This window comes from Schistocerca nitens, chromosome 12 (assembly GCF_023898315.1).
Source record: "Schistocerca nitens isolate TAMUIC-IGC-003100 chromosome 12, iqSchNite1.1, whole genome shotgun sequence".
In the NCBI taxonomy this organism is placed as follows: Eukaryota; Metazoa; Arthropoda; class Insecta; order Orthoptera; family Acrididae; genus Schistocerca; species Schistocerca nitens.
In genome coordinates, this window is record NC_064625.1 from 72,480,232 (window position 1) to 72,505,159 (window position 24,928).

Here is a 24,928-nt window from a genome sequence, read left to right on the forward strand (position 1 = left end):
ATATATGAACTCTCCATTCAAGATGAGATGCTGTGTCCTCCCTACAAAAATATTTTACTGGCCGCACTTTATACGGTACAGGCAAACGGTCAACTACAATTGCTGTTAACTGTGCGGTAACCTCCAGCGTATCAGAAGCGGATTAGGAAAATTGTTTCAAATGAGTATACGCACTCGTATTTCGGCAGGTGCACAGTTTTGCCTTTCAATTTTTGAACGTTTCCCAGATACTTTTCCGAAAATTTCGAGCAAAACAAATCGAAATGTTTATTACATCGTGAAACAATGAAGAAGCAAATGCGGGTTTGTTCGCAAACCCGAAGCAACATCTGGAGCAAGAGTCATGGGTTTTAATAAAGTAGCTGTCGATACGTTTTTTCCGTTGCTAACAAATGTAACTGACAAACACAAACTAATGACTTCTCAAATAACTATTTGTGATGAAACAGGCGTTTCGGTTAATCTTAAAAACCAATCGAAGATCACAGCTTGCAAAGGGAAACGTCAAGTAGGATCGTTAACATAAGTGGCGAAACTGCAACCTGCCTCATTAGTACGTCAGCAAGCGGAGCTAACATGCCTCCTACGCTCATATTTCCACGAAAGAAGAAGCAGAAAGAATTTGAGTTAGGACTGGCAGCAGGAGGTTGCGCTGAGGTCCACAGCACCGCATGGATGGCCACAGAGTCGTTCTTTGTATGATTTCGAAAATTTGTGGAATTTTCTAAGGCATCAAAGCACTTCCCAGTTCTCCTTAGATGGCCACTCAGTACATACCACGAACACTGACGTTATGGACTACGCGAGGGAGAGTGGCGTTTCGTTGCTATCTTTACCACCACATAGCTCTCACAGACTTCAGCCGCTTGATGTTTGTTTTATGAAGCATTTAAGATCTCGTTATTGTGATGAGCTTCGAAAATGGCTACGAAGCCACGCAGGGAAAGTCGTAACTATCTTTCAAATTTCAACGCTTTTTGGTTCAGCTTTCATCTAAAGTGCAACAATGAAAACCGCTATTATATGTTTCGAAGCTAATGGAATACGGCCCACGGACCCATCCATATTCACCGATGCAGACTTCCTTCCGGCAGACACATTTGACATCGGACAAAATAGGTCGTCAGATAAAGAGGTTATCATATCTGAACAATTGGAATTGCCTCCACCTAGCACACCAGCTAAAAAAGACGACGCCAACGGGCTGGATAATCAAGCGAACGAGGTTTCAGCGAATTGTAACAATGAACTGCCGCCTAAGAATGACAAAGTTATTGGGGCTAATTGTTCTCATCCTTGGTGCTCTTGGATGACAACTGACAACACCTCATTTCATATTTCACCTGAAATTCTGATGCCCTTGCCAAAAGTTAACAAAAGCAAGAAAAGAGCGAAACTGAAGAGGGGGAAGATCGGTGTTTAACTATTTCGCCGTACAAAAAAAGAGTTAAAAGCCATTATTAGGAAAAATAGAAAAATAACTTTGCCAAAGAAGAAAGAGCAAAGAAAAAACTATTTGCGAAAGAGAATAAAATTAAGAATTCAAAAAAGAAAGAAAGGGCCTGAAGATAAATGGAAAAAAGGAGAGAGAATACAATACTAACGAGAGTGATTATGAGGAAAGTTCTGACTGTGAATGTTTATATTGTGGTGGGTTTTATGCAAAATCAGTTGAAGCTTTGGTCGCTTGTTCCACGTGCAAAAAATCAGTTGAAGCTTTGGTCGCTTGTTCCACGTGCAAAAAATGGACACACGATTCTCGTGCAGGAATAGATAGCGAAGATGATGAGTCTTTCCTCGTGTGTGAATTTTGTAAACAGCCTTAAGAAAAGGATACAATACATGAAAACTGTAGTTTGACATTAATATTCACTTTAAACTAAATAAATACCAAGCAAGCCAATATTTTCTGCATTTCCGATAATTTTATACGGTTTTGTAATCACTTGTACTTACCACCCCATTCTGCCGCGTGCACGGGGCAGAATGGGGCAAATTATATAAATTTCTGTTTTTGAGTGAAAAAATATTGTTGTTTTATTTTATGGCAATGTTCTTGTATTTTTGTGATTAATACATCATAAGGTGTTCATATAAAAATTGGTAACTCTCTTATTTATCAATTTTGTACATTTAATCAAAGTTTTCAACTTTGTACCCCATTCTACCCCAGGTTCCCGTATGTGTCGGATAAGAAAGATAAAAATACAATCGCTACTCGTTTCTTTAACGACAATTTAAGCTGTGCTCTCGGGTTCCTCCCATCGTTCATCACGATATATTACGAAAAAAATCATAGTTAACGATCATTATAAATTGCTCTAGAAACGAAGGTAATCACAGTTAACATTTAATAAGGCCACTGGTATCCTTCGAAAGGCTAACTAATGACCGTCATGCTAAACGTCATGGGTCAAAGCGGACGGCTGGAATCGAAATACGCCCTTTGCCCACAATCGCTTCTTCCTGTCAATTTGTGCCATTAATTTCTCTGCTCCCTAATCTGATTTCGTATCTCCCCATCAGCTATTCGATCAAAACTTTTTTAGCATCCTTCTACACCACCACATTTCGGAAGTTTCTAGTCGTCTCCTGTTTGGGGAACCAGGCATATTAACTACTGATTCGCAATATATTTATTCCGAAGGGCAGAAGGTACCTCGAAAACAATGAAAATAATTTTTTTATTGGTGATTGTACCAGTTTGATTTACACTTAGTGCGAATATAAAAGCATTTTAGTCCAAATCCTTATTTGAAGGTGCTAAATGTCGGTTTAAATGGCAGCTTGCTATGTAAGACATGCCCACTTGTTTCTTTGTGACAGCTCTTCTTTGAGATAAGCCTAGGGACATTTTTTCCCGTTGCTTTGAGCTTTCACCTATTGAATGCATTTTTTCTTGTCTCGTAGTCAGTTGTTTGCTACAGTAATAACGTATCATGGGTGTTTCTCGTTTCTGAACAAAACAAATGCCAAGATCTACCCACAAAGTGTTTGAGAGAAGTTCTGGAAGACTTGCAAGAAATAAAAGAGTAAATATCATTAAACAAATGTTATGTTTTTGTACGGCATGCGTACTATTGGAAAGGAACGAAAAACTTTACGAGCCATCTAAAAAATAAAAAAAAAACTTTAGAGTGCGCTGGTTGCAAATAAACGGCAGAGAAATCTATGACACATGCAATGAAAGAAACTATGAACTTAAATGAGTGCAAGTACGTCGTTAAGGGCAATACAACTTTCAATTTTCCGTAACTTTTCTAACTAACCATTTATCCCAGAACCATGGAACTCTAACGGTCAGTTGACTTACTCGAGGGCATGTAGTAATATTTTGTAATGCTTCCTAGTTGTATTATAAAGAACACTGTGGTCTTTTTATTTTTGAAATTTGCCCGCAAAACGTGTCTTTCTAAATTTCTCCAAATTTACACTATTAATATATTAATCATGAAAAATAGTCAGCTTGTTGGAAGATAGTGGAAACGCATGTAGGAATTGTTTTGTGTTTTACCGTTAATATAACACAGCTTGAGATAAGGGACATGGAAATAGATCAATTTAACATGGTGGAGATAGAAGATACATTCTCCCCGTGAAATTTGTCTTTAAATACAAATGAATACTTTCAAATCAACAGCTGATATCATGAAGTCATCACTAGAAACGTGAATAATCTCCACAAAAATTGGGAAGTTAATTACTTTGTTGCAAGAAAGTCTCAATCATTCAGGAAAACGATGTTTTCAATAACTTGCTAGCAGTCATAAAAAGCTTTACTACTGACAAATTTCAGTTTAAGAGGAGCCTAAAGGATTTCTTGCTAACCATCTACTCCGACACCATTAATGAATGGAATTTTTTAGTAGAACTAGCGCGCGCGATTGAGATTGACAGAGAGAGAGAGAGAAGTATGTCTAAATTTTCATTCCTCATTCCACGTTCATGATCAGTCCACTTGCGATCTGTGGAAGGTAAATTAGCATATTATTTTCCCATTGAGTATCTCCTCATTATGGATCAATTGCAACGGAAAGTACATATAACCCAATCTAACCCTCTTGCCTGTCCCACTTCTGTTGAAGGTTACACATCAGACAAATACCTTCATATTGTTGTTGTTGGTCTTCAGTCCAGAGACTGGTTTGATGCAGCTCTACATGCTACTGTGTCATGTGCAAGGTTCATCTCCCAATACCCACTGCATTCTACTTAATCTGCTTAGTGTGTTCATCTCTTGGTCTCCCTCTTCGATTTTTACCCTCCACGTTGCCCTCCAATACTAAATTGGTGATCCCTTGATGCCTCAGAACATGTCCTACCAAACGATCCCTTCTTCTAGTCAAGTTGTGCCACAAATTTCTCTCCTCCCGAATTCTATTCAATACCTCGTCATTAGTTATGTGATCTACCCATCTGATCTTCAGCATTCTTCTGTAGCACCACATTTCTAAAGCTTCTATTCTCTTCTTGTCCGAACTCTTCATTGTCCATGATTCACTTCCATACATGGCTACACTCCATACAAACACTATGAGAAAAGCCTTCCTGATACCTAAATTAATACACGAAGTTAACAAATTTTTCTTCTTCAGAAACACTTTCCTTGCCATTGCCAGTCTACATTTTATATCCTCTCTACTTCGACCGTCATCATCAGTTATTTTGCTCCCCAAATAACAAAACCCCTTTAATACTTTAAGTGTCTCATTTCCTAATCTAACTCAATCAGCATCACCCGACTTAATTCGACTACATTCCATTATCCTCGTTTTGATTTTATTGATGCTCATCTTATATCATCCTTTCAGGACACTCCATTCCGTTCCGCTGCTCTTCCAGGACCTTCGCTGTCTCTGACAGAATTACGTCGTCATCGGCGAACGTCAAGGTTTTAATTTCTTCTCCATGGATTTTAACTCCTACTCCGAATTTTTGTTTTGTTTCCTTTACTGCTTGCTCAATAAACAGATTGAATAACATTGGGGATACACTACAACCCTGTCTCACTCCCTTCCCAACCACTGCTTCCCTTTCATGCCACTCGACTCTTGTAACTCCCATCTGGTTTCTGTACAAATTGTAAATAACCTTTCGCTCCCTGTATTTTACCCTTGCCACCTTCAGAATTTGAAAGAGAGTATTCCATAGTCAACATTGTCAAAAGCTTTCTCTAATTCAATAAATGCAAGAAACGTAGGTTTGCTTTCCTTAATCTATTTTCTAAGATAAGTCGTAGGGTCAGTATTGCCTCACGTGTTTTAGTATTTCTGCAGAATCCAAACTGGTCTTCCCCGAGGTCGGCTTCTACCAGTTTTTCCATTCGTCTGTAAAGAATTCGCCTTAGTATTTTGCACCTGTGACTTATTAAACAAATAGTTCGGTAATTTTCACATCTGTCAACACCTGCTTTCTTTGGGATTGGAATTATTATATTCTTCTTGAAGTCTGAGGGTATTTCACCTGTCTCATACATTTTGCTAACCAGATGGTAGAGTTTTGTCATGACTGGCTCTCCCAAGGCCATCAGTAGTTCTAATGGAATGTTGTCTACTCCTGGGGCCTTGTTTCGACTCAGGTCTTTGCTCTGTCAAACTCTTCACGCAGTATCTTATCTCCCATTTCGTCTTCATCTACATCCTCTTCCATTTCCATAATATTGTCCTCAAGCACATCGCCCTTGTATAAACCCTCTATATACTCCTTCCACCTTTCTGCCTTCCCTTCTTTGCTTAGAACTGGGTTGCCATCTGAGTTCTTGATATTCATACAAGTCGTTCTCTTCTCTCCAAAGGTCTCTTTAATTTTCCTGTAGGCAGTATCTATCTTACCCCTAATGAGACAAGCCTCTTCATCCTTACATTTGTCCTCTAGCCATCCCTGCTTAGCCATTTTGCACTTCCTGTCGATCTCATTTTTGAGATGTTTCTATTCCTTTTTGCCTGCTTCATTTACTGCATTTTTGTATTTTCTCCTTTCGTCAATGAAATTCAGTATTTCTTCTGTTACCCAAGGATTTCTATTAGCCCTCGTCTTTTTACCTACTTGATCGTCTGCTGCCTTCACTACTTCATCCCTCAGAGCTACCTATTCTTCTTCTACTGTATTACTTTCCCCCTTTCCTGTCAATCGTTTTCTAATGCTCTTCCTGAAACACTCTACAACTTCTGATTCTGTCAATTCATCCAGGTACCATCTCCTTAAATTCCCGCCTTTTTCCAGTTTCTTCAGTTTTAATCTAAGGTTCACAACCAATAGATTGTGGTCAGAGTCCACATCTGCCCCTGGAAATGTCATACAATTTAAAACCTGGTTCCTAAATCTCTGTCTTACCATTATACAATCTATCTGAAATATTGCAGTATATCTCCAGGTCTCTTCCACATATACAACCTTCTTTCATGATTCAAGTGTTAGCTATGATTAAGTTATGCTCTGTGCAAAAACCTACCAGGCGGCTTCCTCTTTCATTTCTTACCCCCGTTCCATATTTACCTACTACGTTTCCTTTCCTTCCTTTTTCTACTATCGAATTCCAGTCACCTGTGACTATTAAATTTTCATCTCCCTTCACTATCTAAATAATTTCTTTTATCTCATCACACATTTCATCAACTTCATCTGCGGACTGCTTTTACTACTGTGGTAGGCGTGGGCTTCGTGTCTGCCTTGGCCACAATAATGCGTTCACTATGCTGTTTGTAGTAGCTTACCGGCATTCCTATTTTTTTTATTCATCATTAGACCTACTCGTGAATTACCTTAATATTAGCCTTCCTAATACTTAAAACTATATTAGATGTTAACAATGACACCGGTGGACAGACTATCATGAAATTACTGACCGTCGCCAAGGCACGAATATAACCGACAAGCTAATGGGCCCATACAGGAAAAGGTTTTTCGCCGGAAAACGCGGAAAACTGAAATTCAGCAAATGAGTAAAAAGTATATATTCAGTGACAAAAAATTTGTGTACATACACAACATACACGACAATAGTGTGGGATTTCTCTATTACGTAACACAGTTTTTGTGATTGTATCTTGCAGCTTTAGTTATTTTTAATTAAAAGAGATTTTAAAAGGACCGAAAGAACGTTTTGGACTACGCTACAGATCGTTCTGTTAGCACAGTCTTTACTTCGTAATCACTTTCGTTGACTTCGGCAACTCTCAACCAAAATCTCCAACCTAACCGAGACAATGCGCTACGATAGAGCCGAGATCATGACAAGAGAATGGGCTACATCACACTCCAAGTAATTTTATATAGATAAGGATCTCCATAACCTGTGTACGTCTAATATGAAAAATCTCCCAACTACTCTCCTCAAATAGTTCGCAATCTTCACCTGACCTTTTAACTGCTAGTATTTCAGAATTAAAAACCGAATTGAAAGAAAACTTGGCTACCAGTCACAAAACTAGAAAAATAAAAATAATAAAAGTGAGAACATGAAACAAGTTAGCAATAACCATAAACAGGAGATTCTACAGAAAATAAGAGTGAGAAAGGAAATTATTAATATTATCGACCGTTTAGGAATTCCAGGCTACGAAAGGGTTGAAACCACATATCGAATAATTGGTGGAAGAGTTAGTGTGTTTTAAGATTAAATCCAAACAATAATTAGAGAAAAATATATCGAAGCTAGGCCTATATTACGAAAAATTGCTTACTCTCGAGACAAATTGTGTCCTGTATTAGATGAAGAGTTTGTGCCCGTAGTACGGATAAAACAGTATCTGTAGCATCAGCAGAAACTTCGGACATGTGTTTCATATTTCATCCAAGCCTGCATGCTATAAATACTTAAACAAAATACCACTATAGGGAAATTACCTACGAAGAAGTTCTTGGTAAAGAAACACAGGACACAAATACGTATGTAGGTTTAATACGCACTACAACTGTGTTTATAAATCGCTATAGTTGCCTTGGAGTAACAACGAGCGAATATCAATATAACCTGTACAGCCTGTACGCTTTCCAAAGCTGTTATCCATGAAAGAGCTAAACGACGTTTCGTGAACAAAATACAATTTAAGACCGAAACAATTAATAAAATTATCTGACAATGGGCACTGATGAAAATTGGTGCCAGACCAGGATTAGCACCCGAGTCCCCTGGTTACTAGGGAGAGGCAATGATCACTGAGTCCGAATTACGCAGTGGTCAACATAATTGCACGAACTGCCCGAACATGCCGTCCGTCAGATCCACGTTCTCAATTTCCCCACAGATTGCTAATGCAGTGCTCCTTGAACATTATCCTCCTCGTCTTAATTATACAGTATATGGCCAAAACAACACACATCGAATATATACAAACTTGGCCTTACGAACATTGCAGTCGCTGTCTATGTAACACATGTCACACTTCGAGAATTTACTATAGACCACGAATCAAGTAACGCAAAAAAAAAGCTCTGCGTCTATTGAGATCTTGATTCCGAGTTACAAAAAAATTAATAAGTCGCCTACATATTACAGTTACTGCCGAAAGAGGAGAACCACTATTTTCCCACAAACGGAAATAAAATTACACTTCTATTTCGCCTAGTTTCGGCGGTTACTAAAATTTGTAGTGAAAGTTACATAGTAGACTCTCCTCCCTCCCTCCCTCCCTCCCCCCCCGCAGACACGTAGTTTTCGTGGCTGTTGTGCAACTTTTGTACACAGCTAGAGAAAGTGTTTTAAATATGGCGCGGACGGAAACACTAGGCTACGCTACAGAGCAATCTGCGAGCACATCGTTTACTCGGCATTCATAATCGTTGGCATAAACAACTCTCAATCGAATTAACCCCTTCCAACCTAACTTATATCTCGGGTTACACTACCCATCGGCCTGTCATCACAACCAAAATTTCATTGACGTGGGGGGGGGGGGGGGGATTTCCTGTATCTCTCTCTCTCTCTCTTGGCAAAACTGTTAGTTATTGTAGATTGATTGTCAGTCTCAACTACATGATTTTCTAATGATAAACACTTTTGAGACGGCTCATAATTTTAGAAGTCCTCTTCGTCTTACTTGGCATAAATTGTTCACTGGCGTCCCAGCAGCACCACGCCAATCTGTTGTTGTCCTAGCAGACCTAACGCACCGCACATCCGACACCTTCGGAACCACTCACTGGCCAGTTAGCAACTGAGCCGATCACTGTTTACATCGTGAAAGGAAAACTATGCAAAGATGTACTCAAATGGCACGACTGATAAGCGCGCGCGCGCGCGCACACACACACACACACACACACACACACACACACACACACACACACACACAGTAATATCTGTGGAATGTCCATCGACACGCGCAGAACGAAATTCTTCTCGCGAACTTACAGCGTCTCCGAAAAAAATCTCGTGACTATATTCCGGCGTTAGGGCCAGGTTCTCATTCAAATGAGCAAAAAATGGTACATTTGGAAATTTTTTTGAGACAATGAAAATACATTCGAAGGATCTGCTTGGGTATTACGAGTGATCATACTATGAGCTTTATTTTAGATTTTCAGTACAAAAAAAAAGAACAAAATGGCGCCCGTAATTATGATTTGATCAAGGGCCTGCGAGTCTGAAGTACGCAGACTGCGTCCAGTGTGGCCCCTCAGATGTTACCTGAAATCAAAAATGGATAACATCAGTCGATATTACATAAAATTTATGGGAGCGCATATCGAACCGCAATGAAACAACCTTAAATTTATCGATACGAAGCAAATTCGAACTTTGAGTTCGATTTTTTGGGGGTTTGTTTCACTCCTTATGCCTTCACAAAAATTAGTTAATATTAATCAATGTCATATATTATAGGTATAAGCCCCTAAGAAAAATGTTTACTTTTCTGGGTCAGATGTAGAAGTTAAGAGATAGAACCATTTTTAGTTAATGATGCATGCCGTTCTGAGAAAATCGTTTCTCGAAAAAAAAAAAATTTCAAAGTTTAGGGAAAACATTTAGTTATATTATTACTTCGATTTGCATGAACTAAGTGTTACACATATATTTTTAATGTTGCTGAACACGAATCTGAAGTTCGATTTTCGATATTCAATATATTTTCGGCGAGTATGTTTGCATGCACTCAGTAGTACGAATCATTTTGTGCACGTGCGTCACGGGACGAGTTTTCATCTACATCTATATGGATACCCTGCAAATCACATTTAAGTGCCTGGCAGAGGGTTAATCGAATTACCTTCATAATTAATAATTGAAACTCTCAGCTGCCGACAGGTGTTGATATACCTCGAGGGGGACAGCTGAAAATGTGTGACCCGAGGTATGTCAACAACAACAGTCGGCTGCTGAGGGTTTCAATTAATTATCATTTATTCTAGAGAAGCTGCACAGTTATAAATGGTATCCGTTCTTTCGATAACAGTTACTATCTTCATATATCTTCACAATTCTCTATTATTCCAATCTCGTTTAGAGCGCGGAAAGAACGAACACCTATATCTTTCCGTACGAGCTCTGATTTCCCTTATTTTATCCAGGTGATCGTTTCTCCCTATGTAGGTCGGTGTCAACAAAATATTTTCGCATTCGGAGGAGAAAGTTGGTGATTGGAATTTCGTCGCAACGAAAAACGCCTTTGTTTTAATGATACCCATCCCAAATCCTCTATCATTTCAGTGACACTCTCTCCCATATTTCGCGATATAACGTGCTGCGCTTCTTTGAACTTTTTCGATGTACTCCGACAACCCTATCTGGTAAGGATCCCACACCGCGCAGCAGTATTCTAAAAGCGGACGGACAAGCGTACCTGAGCAGAGCCAAGTGTGTCCTATGGCAACCGTCTGTCTATGGTAAGCTCCTATGGAACCAAACTGCTGAGGTCATCAGTCCCTGTGCTTACACACTACTTACAGTAACCTAATCTAAGGACAACACACACACACCCATGCCCGAGGAAGGACTCGAACCTCGTAGCGACGGGGGGAGCCGCGCGAACTGGACAAGGCGTTTGAGACAGCGAGGTTACAACCACGCGGTTCATGGCAGTCGTGACACTGCTTCAAACAATGGGCTGTAGAAACTTTTGTAAAGCACGGTGTAAAAGAAAAAAACCTTTCCGTTCCATGAGTCTAGACAAGTACACCTTTAAAAAATGCAACTACAAAGAAAATGAATTTTCGAACGTTTTGAATGAGAACCTGTCCTTAAGGAACACCGTTGATCAAATGTCACAGCGATTATGTACTCAGGTTTCACATGTAGGTTAACAGTTTCTAATCATCTGGAATGAGCAGGGCTTAAAACTTTGAAGCGTTAAATTTCAAGGGCTGTTCTCTTGTTAAATCGACACATTGAAATAAATCGATATCTCGAAATAAATTGATATTCCGAAATATTTCGATATTCCGAAATAAATCGATGTCTCGAAATAAATTGATGTCCTGGAATAAATCGCTATATCGAAATAAATCGATATCTCGAAGTAAATCCTATTATGGAAATAAATCGACATATCGAAAAAATCGATATCTCGAAATAAATTTACTTTGGCTTGCACCACAGCACATTTACTTGACGTAAAATACGACGAAATACTCCGCCAATACAGTTCGATTACCATCTCGTAACTGTGGGACCTGGTGGTCTACCGTCACAGTGCGTGGCTGCAAATCGAGAATCGCAGGATCGAATCCCAGTTGAACCAATAAATTTTTGTGCCTACGAACACGCTGAAGTCGTTTCTTCAATTTCTGAAGAGTAGCACAATACACTTCAGAGTTGATCGTTTAACCATGGGGAAGGACATCGAACAGAATAACCCCTTCAGCGTCCCAGAAGACTGTAACCATGACTTTACCGGCTGAGGGTATGGCTTTAAACTTTTTCTTGGAAGGGGAGTGGGTGTGGCGCCACTCCATTGATTGCCGTTTTGTTTCAGGTTCGAAGTGATGAACCCATGTTTCATCGCCTGTAACAATCTTTGACAAGAAATTGTCACCCTCAGCCACATGACGAACAAGCAATTCCGCACAGATGGTTCTCCTTTGCTCTTTATGGTGTTCGGTTAGACAACGAGGGACCCAGCGGGAACAAACCTTTGAATATCCCAACTGGTGAACAATTGTGACAGCACTACCAACAGAGATGTCAAGTTGAGCACTGAGTTGTTTGATGGTGATCCGTCGATCATCTTGAACGAGTGTGTTCGCACGCTCCGCCATTGCAGGAGTCACAGCTGTGCACGGCCGGCCCGCACGCGGGAGATCAGACAGTCTTGCTTGACCTTGCGGCGATGATGACACACGCTTTGCTCAACGACTCACCGTGCTTTTGTCCACTGCCAGATCACCGTAGACATTCTGCAAGCGCCTATGAATATCTGAGATGCCCTGGTTTTCCGCCAAAAGAAACTCGATCACTGCCCGTTGTTTGCAACGCACATACGTTACAGACGCCATTTTAACAGCTCCGTACAGCTCTGCCACCTGTCGGAAGTCAACGAAACTATACGAGACGAAGCGGGAATGTTTGAAAATATTCCACAAGAAATTTCCGGTTTTTTCAACCAAAATTGGCCGAGAAAAAAAATGTGTTGCATTACTTATTGAACTGCCCTCGCACTGATACGGTGGTGGACACACATTTAGTAGTGTAGCCATAGTAACACAAACGGTCTGAAACCTGCACGATCTAAGCAACGAAGAACGACCTCGTACTTAGTCCAAAGGAAAATCTCCAGAATTACTAGAAAAGTTATAGCCAATGCACCAAGTCCCCGGCAGTCATTTAGTCCGCGGCGACTGCTGAGAACCTTCAGGCCAGTCATTAAGATTCGCACTCGACTACTTCGATGTTACACGTTCGGTGTCCTACTCTATGGACCTGAGTCATGGACTGTATTAGGCATTTGAAATGCGGTCGTATCGAAAAATATTAAGGATACCATCGACAGGTATAGTCAAAAATATGGCGGTACGAAGACGCAGAAAATCTCAACAGCACCCAGAGAGCAAAACTCGATTGTTTTGGTAGCGCAATTCCGCAACAATAAATAAAACCTGTTGAAATTAATAATTCAAGGAAACATTAATGGCCGGCCCGTGTGGACGAGCGGTTCTAGGCGCTTCAGTCTGGAACCGCGCGACCGCTACGGTCGCAGGTTCGAATCCTGCCTCGGGCATGGGTGTGTGTGATGTCCTTAGGTTAGTTAGGTTTTAGTTCTAAGTTGTAGGGGACTGATGACCTCAGATGTTAAGTCCCCTAGTGCTCAGAGCCATTTGAACTACTTTTTTGAAAGATTAATGGCATATGTAATCCACGACGCACAGGATTATCCTGGCTAAATAACTCAAACCAGTTGTTTGGGTTCAGCACTGAATCAATGTTCTGAAAAACTATGGACGGACAACAGATCATGCTACCTATCGGCAGTGTTATTGGAGGACGAGGCACTTAGAGAGGAAGAATGACAATACAGACAATGCTTAAAAATTACATTAATGCTCACCATTAAATCTAATACTCCTCCACTCGTATAATCGCGCTAGCTGCAAATAAAATTAATCTGCAATCGCCAGTTAAAATTTTTTGAACCTAGTGCTGTTAACAGCATTCATATCAACATTTATTCTGATCAATGTACGTATTTTCTCAAACATCCATAGTACGAGGACGTACTGAAAAGTAATGTCGACAGATGTTTTATGTGAAAACTCGCAACGCTTTTTAAATAAAACAAACTTCATTAACATTCTACATCTGTATTCTTCACGTCTATAAATTTATTTCTCAACACACTCACCCTGGGAACCAGCACAATTTCCTCAACTAGATACTATTTTGATGATACCGTCAGAGTATAATGTTTGACTATGTTAACAGAGCCACAACCTTACCTCTGCTTGCAACGCCTGAAACAATTGAAGTGATCGAAGGTTTTCTTAGTTTTGCACAAAGACGAAAATCGAGACTGTGTGTAGGATGATCGACGGCAGTGAACCAAGGACGTCGGCTTGCTGCAGAAGCCGCAGCGCTCGTGTGTAGTTTGGCACTGCCGTGCTTAAGGAGAATGTGCTCCACATGCGGACGAAATCTTCGAATTCGTGCCTTTAGTTTTGTGAGATCTTTCTCACCCACCAGCAGTCACGTCACACACCGCTATGTTCGCAAAATCGGAGGCCTCTAGCAGCAGAGGGCTGCAGATATCCATAGTAAAGATGTAGAATATTACTGTCTTTATCAATAAAACAGACCGAGTCATTATCTTCTCAGCACGCCGTCGTGTTATACGCACAAAAATAAAAAAAACTGATTCCGAGCAAAGTATGCTGTATTTTTAAGTGAAGATCTTCGCAATGTACATCTGTAGTAAACGTTAGGCTGTTGATTTATGGTGACAATTCGTATTCATATTTACAATGAAAAGAGATTGACCAGTGGCCAACAGACAACTAAAACGCAAGTTGCCAGATGGATATTAACTGCAATACTGCCCACGGTGCCACGGTCAGCAGGAGGTTTTGTTTCCCGATACATGTCGCCGTGTAACTGCCGCTCGTGGCGATACATTAAAGAGTTCTCTGTCTTCTTGTCAGACAGCCAGTATCCAGATTCACTCTAAAGAAATAAAGACGCGAATTCTGTGCGCCACATTTGAAGATGATCCTGAAACGGCTCCAAAACTAGTTAACTCCAATTTAAAAATATTCAAAAAGTGAGCTGTTGCAGTTTTCCACATTTATGTTCAGTAAACATTCACAGGCACTTGAACAGTGGTTCCCAGCCTTTAGTTAGACCATTGCTCGTGAGTACAATCAGACATTTGCCAGGAGCCCCTGCCCTACCCCCCTCCCTGCCGTCATGTGCCTTCCCTCCCCTCCCTCACATTATCACTGACTTTGGCACATAAATAAACTGTAGAGTGAACAACTTGTCTGGGAACACTTTTATTTTTAAAATCATGAGAGGTGGACGGTATTTAGTTAGTCGTGATGCGTTTCAAGTGCTATCCACAACTACTTCTCAGATAAGAAAGCTAACTATCCAAAATAAGGATAAACACTTGTTACAAAACGCTCCTCTTGCTCAACCTCTCTACAGTACGGCACTTGCTTGACCTGCACATTGCAACCTCAATTAAAATCAACCGAGCAAAAATGTGTGCACTTACTGTTCATAAATCACTTGATTGTTGCGCTCCTTACTTCTGAAATAGAAGACTTCATTCTTTTAAATCTTGGTATCCGAACACAACATGTGAAGCTATTATCCTTTCCATTACACCTCACAACCAACTAATGTCACTCAGCTTTCTTAATGCTACCGAGTGTCACACAAAATTCAGAATTTCTTTTCTCGGCAGTTACTCGCAAACGTGGACCCACCATTATGAGTGGCTGCAGTGTCTTAACCTACATAACCATACAGATGGTTTCAGACGAAGTGTTACTTGCAGAGGAGTAGGATAACGAGGTATCGGCCTGGCAACTGAGTTGGAGTTTGGCCGAAGCAACTTTAGGCACGAAGGAGATAATGATGTGTCCCTCAGAGAATAATTTTGCCTGGGCTGTAAGCGGCGCACAGCTCAGCGTTTACAGAGTTGCCAATAACATCTCACAGCGGGAATATTATTATTAAGCCCAGTTTCCACAGCAGCGAATGGAAGCGAACGCAACCGTATGAACGTTTACAGACCACTTTCCAGTATTCACTACCTTTCGTCTACGAGGTCTGATCAAAAAAGTCTGAAACTTCTCTACGCTAACCTCCACTTGTTTGTATATGATCTCCCCCACGACTGTTACACCGCTCCCAACACCGTTTCCACTTCCGAGAGCAGACTTGGTTCGCCTTTCGCTGGACCGCGCGTCTATCGTTACAAATCTTCGCCCTCTCAACTTGGTTTTCAACTTTGGAAATAAAAAAAAAAATGTCTCCAAGGACCAAGCTGACCTGACAAGCTTTTTATTTTTTCATCGTTGAGAACATTTCCCTACTCATTGTGAAGACTGGACCTTGTTCTCAACGTCATAACTGCAGACCCACGTCTCATCACCAGTTGTAATTTTCTTAAGGAACATCTCGTTCTCATTTGGGTGATCCTAAAGCTCTTGATTTGCGAGGCGGAGGTCTTTCTGCTCTTGACTCATGAGCCGTGACACGAACTTGGGGGCAACACGATACATTCCAAGATGCTGTATTAGGATTTCAAGATGCAACTGCAATGTTACATTCTTCTGCGATCTCTCTGACAGTCAGTCACAGTTTCGTTGACGTTCCTGACACAAGCGCTGTTGGCAGAAGTCGAAGGACGTCCTGAACAAGGGTCGTCTTTAACTTCCGTCCGGCCTTTTCTAAACCGTGTGAACCATCCGTAACACCGAGTACGGCTTAAGCACTCATCACCATAGGCTTCCTGCATCATTTGGTGTGTGTCTGTAAAGGTGTTCTTGAGTTTAGCTTTTAAGTTCCTATGGGGCCAAACTGTTGAGGTCATCAGTCCCTAGGCTTGCACCACTCACACACACCCATGCCCGATGGAGGACTCTAGCCTCGGACGGGGGGCAGCCGCACGAACCGTGGCAAGGCCCCTCAGACTGCGCGGCTACCCCGAACGGCGGTTTGCTTGAGTTTCACGCAAAATTTATTGCAGGCGCATTGCTCCTCTAACCATCCCCTATCGAAGTTCGCCAACTGTGCGACACAACGTTCTACTCAATACAGCACTGAACAATAAGCTAACAGACATACAACAATGAAACTTCCCGCAGTTACACATTAAGCACACGCGTGTGCAGGGATGTCAACTGCATTTCGCCCCAACACGCCATTGGCGCGAAATTACGAATGTTCCGAAATTTTTTTGAACTCACCTTGCATATTCAAAAGTTAGGGTATGTTCTAGAAATTTTGCAAGTAGGCTTGCTCGGGATAGCTTACGTGTATCTTCAGGCATCTGCCAATTTCTTCAGCATCTCTGTTACATTCTCCTGTGGGCCGAACAAACCTGTAACCATTCGTGCTGACTTTCTTATGAACAGTTCAATATCCCCTGCTAGTCGTATATGGGACAGGTCCCACACACTGGAGCAATATTAGAGTATGGGTCACCCCAATCGTTCGAAAAAGATCATGTTTGTGCACTGATTACATTTCCCTTTAATTCTAACAATGAATTACAATCCGCCACCATCTTTACCTTTGACTGAGACAATGTGATGGTTCCATTTCTTACTTGTTTTTGAGTCATCAGTCTTCTGACTGGTCTGATACGACCCACCATGAAGGACGTAGATGCCAAGTGCTACTCTGATGAAGAAGTTGGCGCAGGTGAGGTTCTGCGCCAACCTCTTCATCTCCGAGTATCATTTGGCACCTACGTCGTAAATTGTTTTCTGTGTGTATTCCAATGTCTGTCTTCCTTTACAGTTTTTGCCATCTACAGATCCCTCTAATACCGTGGAAGTTACTCAGTGATGTTCTATCATCCTGTCCCTTCTCCTTGTCAGTTTTTCCAAATATTCCTTCACCCCATCAGTCCACGTAACTTTCAACATTCATCCCTACCGCCACATCACAAATGCTTCGATTCTCTTTTGATCTGGTTTTCCTGCAGTCCATGTTTCACTACCATACAATGCCGTGCTCCAAGCATATATTCTCGGAAATTTCTTCTTCAAATCAAGGCCTATGTTTGATGCTTGCAGATTAGGTCAAGAATGCCATGCTGGCCTGCTTTTTACGTCCTCCTTTCTCTGTTCGTCATGGTTTATTTAACTTTCTCGGTAGAAAAATTTCTGAACTTCATCTACTTCGACGGCCACGGTGGGCGAGCGGTTCTAGGCGCTTCAGTCCGGAACCGCGTGACTGCTACGGTCGCAGGTTCGAATCCTGCCTCGGGCATGGATGTGTGTGGTGTCCATAGTTAGGTTTAAGTAGTTCTAAATTCTAGGAAATTGATTACCTAAGATGTCAAGTCCCATAGTTCTCAGAGCCATTTGAACCATTGTGAATCATCTACTTCGTTATCACCAATGTTAAGATTCTCGCTGCTCCCGTTTATGCTTCATCTCATCACTTGTGTCTTTGATTTACTCTCACCCCAAATTCTACACTCATATTGTATATTCCATTCATCAGATCCTGTAGTAATTCACTTTCACTGAGGACGATAATATTATCAGCAAATGTTGTCACTGATATCCTTTCACCTCGTATTTCAGTCTGAATCTTGAACCTCTCTTTTATTTTCTTCGTTTCTTCTTTGATGCGTAGATTGAACAGTAGAGGTGAATGACTATATCAAAGTCTTACTCCCTTTTTAATCCTTGCACTTCGTTCTTGGTCTTCCATTCATATTCCCTCTTGGGGCTTGTACGAATATTTTACCCATCTCTCCCTAGAGCTATTTTCTTCAGAACTTCGATCTTGCACCATTTTACATTGTCGAACGCTTTTCCAGGTCTACAAATCCTATGAACGCGTCTTGAGTTTTATTCAGTCCTGCTTCCATTTCGTATCCTTACAATGGGTTAAATGGTTCAAAGGGCTCTGAGCACTATGGGACTTAACAACTTAGGTCATCAGTCCCCTAGAACTAAGAACTACTTAAACCTAACTAAACTAAGGACATCCATGCCCGAGGCAGGATTCGAACCTGCGACCGTAGCAGTCCCGCGGATCCGGACTGCAGCGCCTAGAACCGCACGGCCACCGCGGCCTGCCTACAATGGGTTACACCGAGATATTTGTGTGAGTTGACCGATTGAAAATGAGAGTTATTGATGTTGTAGTCATAGGATACTATGTTCTTTCGTTTTGTGAACTGCACAATTTTAGGTTTTCGAACATCTAGAGCCAGCTGCAAAAACATCTGAAATTCTGTTTGAGTCTACGTACAAAAATGCATTGTTAGAAAAACAAACTAAACCATGAAGGAACAAAATATCAGTAACGAACAACGTAGAATCTCTACGGCTAATCTGGATTAAACTGCGCCATCATCTTCAGCAACAACCAGGGCACAATCTAAGGAGGGATCTACACCCACATGGATATTTTGCGAATCACATCTAAGTGCCTGGCATAGGGTTTATCCAATCACCTTCACAATTGTCTATTATTCCGACTTCATGTTTTGAACTGCCCAAGGTGTGATGCCCCCATGGACCACGGATCTTGACGTTGGTGGGGATGTTTGCGTACCTCAACAATACAGATAGCCGTACCGAAGGTGCAACCACAATGGAGGGGTATCTGTTGAGAGGCCAGACAAACGTGTGGTTCCTGAAAAGGGGCAGCAGCCTTTTCAGTAGTTGCAGGGGCAACAGTCTGGAGGATTGACTGATCTGGCCTTGTAACACTAACCAAAATGGCCTTGCTGTTCTGGTACTGCGAACGGCTGAAAGCAAGTGGAAACTACAGCCGTAATTTTTCCCGAGGGCATGCAGCTTTACTGTTTGGTTAAATGATGATGGCGTCCGGCGTCCTCTTGGGTAAAATATTCCGGACGTAAAATAGTCCCCCATTCGGATCTCCGGGTGGAGACTACTCAAGAGGACGTTGTTATCAGGAGAAAGAAAACCGCCATTCTACGGATCGGAGCATGGAATGTCAAATCCCTTAATCGGGCAGGTAGGTTAGAAAATTTAAAAAGGGAAATGGGTAGGTTAAAGTTAGATATAGTGGGAATTAGTGAAGTTCGATGGCGGGAGGAACAAGACTTCTGGTAAGGTGAATACACGGTTATAAATACAAAATCAAATAGGGGTAATGCAGGAGTAGGTTCAATAATGAATAAAAAAATATGAGTGGGTGTAAGCTACTACAAACAGCATAGTGAACGTATTATAGTGGCCAAGATAGACACGAAGCCCATGCCTACTACATTAGTACAAGATTATATGCCAACTAGCTCTGCAGATGACGAAGAAATTGAAGAAATGTATGATGAGATAAAATAAATTTTTAAGGTAGTGAAGGGAGACGAAAATTTAATAGTCATGGGTGACTGGAATTCGTGAGTAGGAAAAGGGAGAGAAGGAAACATAGTAGGTGAATATGGATTGGGGGGAAGAAATGAAAGAGGAAGCCGCCTTGTAGAATTTTGTACAGAGCATAACTTAATCATAGCTAACACTTGGTTCAAGAATCATAAAAGAAGGTTAAATACCTGGAAGAATCCTGGAGATACTAAAAGGTATCAGATAGATTATATAATGGTAAGACAGATTTAGGAACCAGGTTTTAAATTGTAAGACATTTCCAGGGGCAGATGTGGATTCTGACCACAATCTATTGGTTATGAACTGCAGATTGAAACTGAAGAAGCTGCAAAAAGGTGGGAATTTAAGGAGATGGGACCTGGATAAACTGAAAGAACCAGAGGTTGTAGAGAGTTTCAGGGAGAGCATAAGGGAACAATTGACAGGAATGGAGGAAAGAAATACAGTAGAAAAAGAATGGGTAGCTCTGAGGGATGAAGTAGTGAAGGCAGCAGACGATCAAGTAGGTAAAAAGACGAGGGCTAATAGAAATCCTTGGGTAACAGAAGAAATATTGAATTTAATTGATGAAAGGAGAAAATATAAAAATGCAGTAAATGAAGCAGGCAAAAAGGAATACAAACGTCTCAAAAATGAGATCGACAGGAAGTGCAAAATGGCTAAGCAGGGATGGCTAGAGGACAAATGTAAGGATGTAGAGGCTTGTCTCACTAGGGTAAGATAGATACTGCCTACAGGAAAATTAAAGAGACCTTTGGAGAGAAGAGAACCACTTGCATGCATATCAAGAACTCAGATGGAAACCAAGTTCTAAGCAAAGAAGGGAAAGCAGAAAGGTGGAAGGAGCATATAGAGGATCTATACAAGGGCAATGTACTTGAGGACAATATAATGGAAATGGAAGAGGATGTAGATGAAGATGAAATGGGAGATATGATACTGCGTGAAGAGTTTGACAGAGGACTGAAAGACATAAGTCGAAACAAGGCCCCGGGAGTAGACAACATTCCATCAGAACTACTGGCGGCCTTGGGAGAGCCAGTCCTGACAAAACTCTACCATCTGGTGAGCAAGATGTACGAGAAAGGCGAAATACCCACAGGCTTCAAGAAGAATATAATAATTCCGATCCCAAAGAAAGTAGGTGTTGACAGATGTGAAAATTACCGAACTATCGGTTTAATAAGTCACAGCTGCAAAATACTAACGCGAATTCTTTACAGACGAGTGAAAGAACTGGTAGAAGCCGACCTCGGGGAAGATCAGTTTGGATTCCGTAGAAATGTTGATAACACGTGAGGCAATACTGATCTTACGACTTAGAAGAAAGATTAAGGAAAGGCAAACCTACGTTTCTAGCATTTGTAGACTTAGAGAATGCTTTTGACAATGTTAACTGGAATACTCTCTTTCAAATTCTAAAGGTGGCAGGGGTAAAATACAGGGAGCGAAAGGCTATTTACAATTTGTACAGAAACCAGATGGCAGTTATAGGACACGAAAGGGTTGCAGTGGTTGGGAAGGGAATGAGACAGGGTTGTAGCCTCTCCCCGATGTTATTCAATCTGTATATTGAGCAAGCAGTAAAGGAAACAAAAGAAAAGTTCGGAGTAGGTATTAAAATCCATGGAGAAGAAATAAAAGCTTTGTGGTTTGCCGACGACATTGTAATTCTGTCAGAGACAGCAAAGGACTTGGAAGAGCAGTTGACGAGAATGGACAGTGTCTTGAGGAGGATATAAGATGAACATCAACAACAGCAAAACGAGGATAATGGAATGTAGTGGAATTAAGTCGGGTGATGCTGAGGGAATTAGATTAGGAAAAGAGACACTATTTGGAGAGCAGAATAACTGATGATGGACGAAGCAGAGAGGATATAAAATGTAGACTGGCAATGGCAAGGAAATCGTTTCTGAAGAAGAGAAATTTGTTAACATCGAGTATAGATTTAGGTATCAGGAAGTCGTTTCTGAAAGTATTTGTATGGAGTGTAGTCATGTATGGAAGTGAAACATGGACAATAAATAGTTTGGACAAGAAGAGAATAGAAGCTTTCGAAATGTGGTGCTACAGAAGAATGTTGAAGATTAGATGGGTAGATCATGTAACTAATGAGGAGGTATTGAATAGGATTGCAGAGAAGAGAAGTTTGTGGCACAACTTGATTAGAAGAAGGGATCGATTGGTAGGACATGTCCTCAGGCATCAAGGGATCACCAATTTATTATTGGAGGGCAGCGTGGAGGGTAAAAATCGTAGAGGGAGACCAAGAGATTAATGCACTAAGCAGATTCAGAAGGATGTAGGTTGTAGAAGGTACTGGGAGATAAAGGAGCTTGCACACGATAGATTAGCATGGAGAGCTGCATCAAAGCAGTCTCGGGACTGAAGACTACAACAACAAGGTGTGATGACTAAAAGGAGTCTGTCACGGAAGACTGTATTAACTGTGATAATTGCTCCCAACAGTGGCATGGAGAATGCACAGTTTATGAAGGTCATGGTGCATTTTCTTGTTATTGGTGTTAGTGCGTACTCTTACCAGATTATGCGGCTACGAGTACGAACGAGCAGTGTCATATATATATATATATATATATATATATATAATGACATTTAAGGTTTGGGTTAAAAGTTACTCTGATAAATGTTGTTCCTAAATAAATGAGCAATGGTTTGCTATTTGTTTATTTTAACTTTCTCATCAACTAGAAATGACCGATGAAATACTAAGTGCATAGTCCTTCCTGACTTTCCCCTACAAAGACAAAGTGATGAAGTCGAATAGTTTGTAGGAAGAATTTTTGTAGTTTCATGACTTTAGGTTGGCACGACTGAGATGAGCTGAGAGCGGCTGCGAAAAAAATAACTGTTTTATTTATAACCTTAATGTTGCAATTAACAACGACGTGTCCGGTTGAAGTTTCCACATTAATTGAGCAACGTTCAGCGTTGCGTTTTCCCTTTCAGAAGGTGGAAAACGGCCAAAATATTTTCTCTAACGATTTTTCAGTATGGTCGAAGCCGTACGAACGACGGAAATTTTCGATAAATACGTAGGACAGTTAAAAAACAATCGAACTTCAGTGACGAATGAAAAACGCCGTGGCCGGCCAATTGAAGTGTCTCCTCCTTCGGTTAAAGCCGGCCATGACGATATTACTCCTGATGGCCGACGTGTTGCAGTAGAACTGAATAGCAAAATAGCTGCAATAGGTAGTGGCACAGTTCGTAACGTTGTCAGTGACATGCTCAAGTACAGCAAAACAAGTCCAACGTGGGTCCCGAAAAAATTCACACAACACCACCAGGAAACAAAGAGTGCTATGAATGTGAAGGTGAACCTTTTCTGAACGAAATTTTAACGTGTGATGTCACTTTCGTTCAAAATGGTGAACCCGACTCGAAAAGACAAGGCGTGAAATGGAAGCACACCAGTTCACCTGTCCGAAAGAAATTCAGAACTGGAGCATCAGCGAGGAAAGTGATGCTGGCCATCATCTGGAGGCCACAGTTGTATTTTGGTGATTATTTGGAAGATCAGCGTACAGGATGGAGCGCTGACGACTCACACATACTGATGAGCAAAGTAAAGCCAGCGATGAGAGGAAAGGGTCGCCAATGTCAAAGAAAAGACGTGATAATATTACACAACAATGCTCGCCCACACACAGCGCAGCTGATCCAAGAAACCACTGGAAGGAAAAAGAAACCATAATGGGCTGGGAGACTCTACGTCATCGTCCCTACAGATTTGACTTCCGTGAATTTTCATTTTCATATTGCTGATATTATGCAGAATGGAAGCTGTCTGCAGCGTAATTAACTCATAAGAAAAACTTCAAAAGTCAACCACATTTGTAGAGCATTTATTGCTACCTGTTTGATCCGCTCAAGAACGCATCGCGTGGAAAGGATTTAGCGACAGCGAGTAGGTTAAAACAATTTCGGTTTTACTTACTTCATTCGCATTTATCGCCTATCTCTTGCCCAGCAGTATTTCGCAAACGACTGGGAAAAGCGCAAGTGGCACCCGTATATAACGAGATCAATATACATTTGCCTTCTGAATATTACACCTGTAATGGGTCCAACCTAAGGCAGTTTAAAAAATCGCAGGTGACACTCGTGTAGTAGAAGAGTAAAAGAAAGGATGTGCAAAATTGCAGACCAGTGTCCTTGACATCGATTTTCTGCAGAATTTTAGAACGTATTCTGAATCTGATTCAATAAATTTCCTAGACACCGAAAAGCCTATGTCCATAAATCAGCACGGTTTTAGAAAGCTCGTGTGAAACCCAGCTTGACCTTTTCGCACATTATATACTGCGAACCACGGATGAAGGGTGCCAGGCAGATTGCACTCTCCTAGATTTGAGAAAAGCCTTTGACACGGTGCTCCACTGCACACTGTTAACGAAGGGCCTCGTATGAGCATACGGAGTAGGTTCCCAGATATGTGAGTGGCTCAAAGACAGATACCAGTACGTTCTCGACGGCGAGCGTTGATCAGAGACAAGGGTATCGTCAGGAGTGTAACAGACAGCTGTTATTCTCTATAGACATAAATGATGTGACAGGCAAAGTGAACAGCAGTCTGCGGCTGTTGATGATGCTGTCGTGTACGGGAGAGTGTCGTCATTGAGTCACTGTAGGAGGATACAATTAACGTGAAGCGCGGACAACTGAGAAAGGGGCAGGAGTCAGTGAGGTTCTGAGCCATGCCGACGCCGGTGCCTTCGTCAGCTGCGCTATGTTTGTCGGTTGAGGACCCAGGACACGAAGAGCCTCATCGAGGTGGTCCCACATATTCTAGATTCCGTTAAGCCCGGGAAGCCTGGTGGTCGGTGGAGTACAGCAAACTCATCGTGGTGCTTTTCAGACCACGCACGTACACTGCAAGCTGTGTCAGAGATTGAGTTGTTCTGCTGGTAGGTTCCGAGGGAAA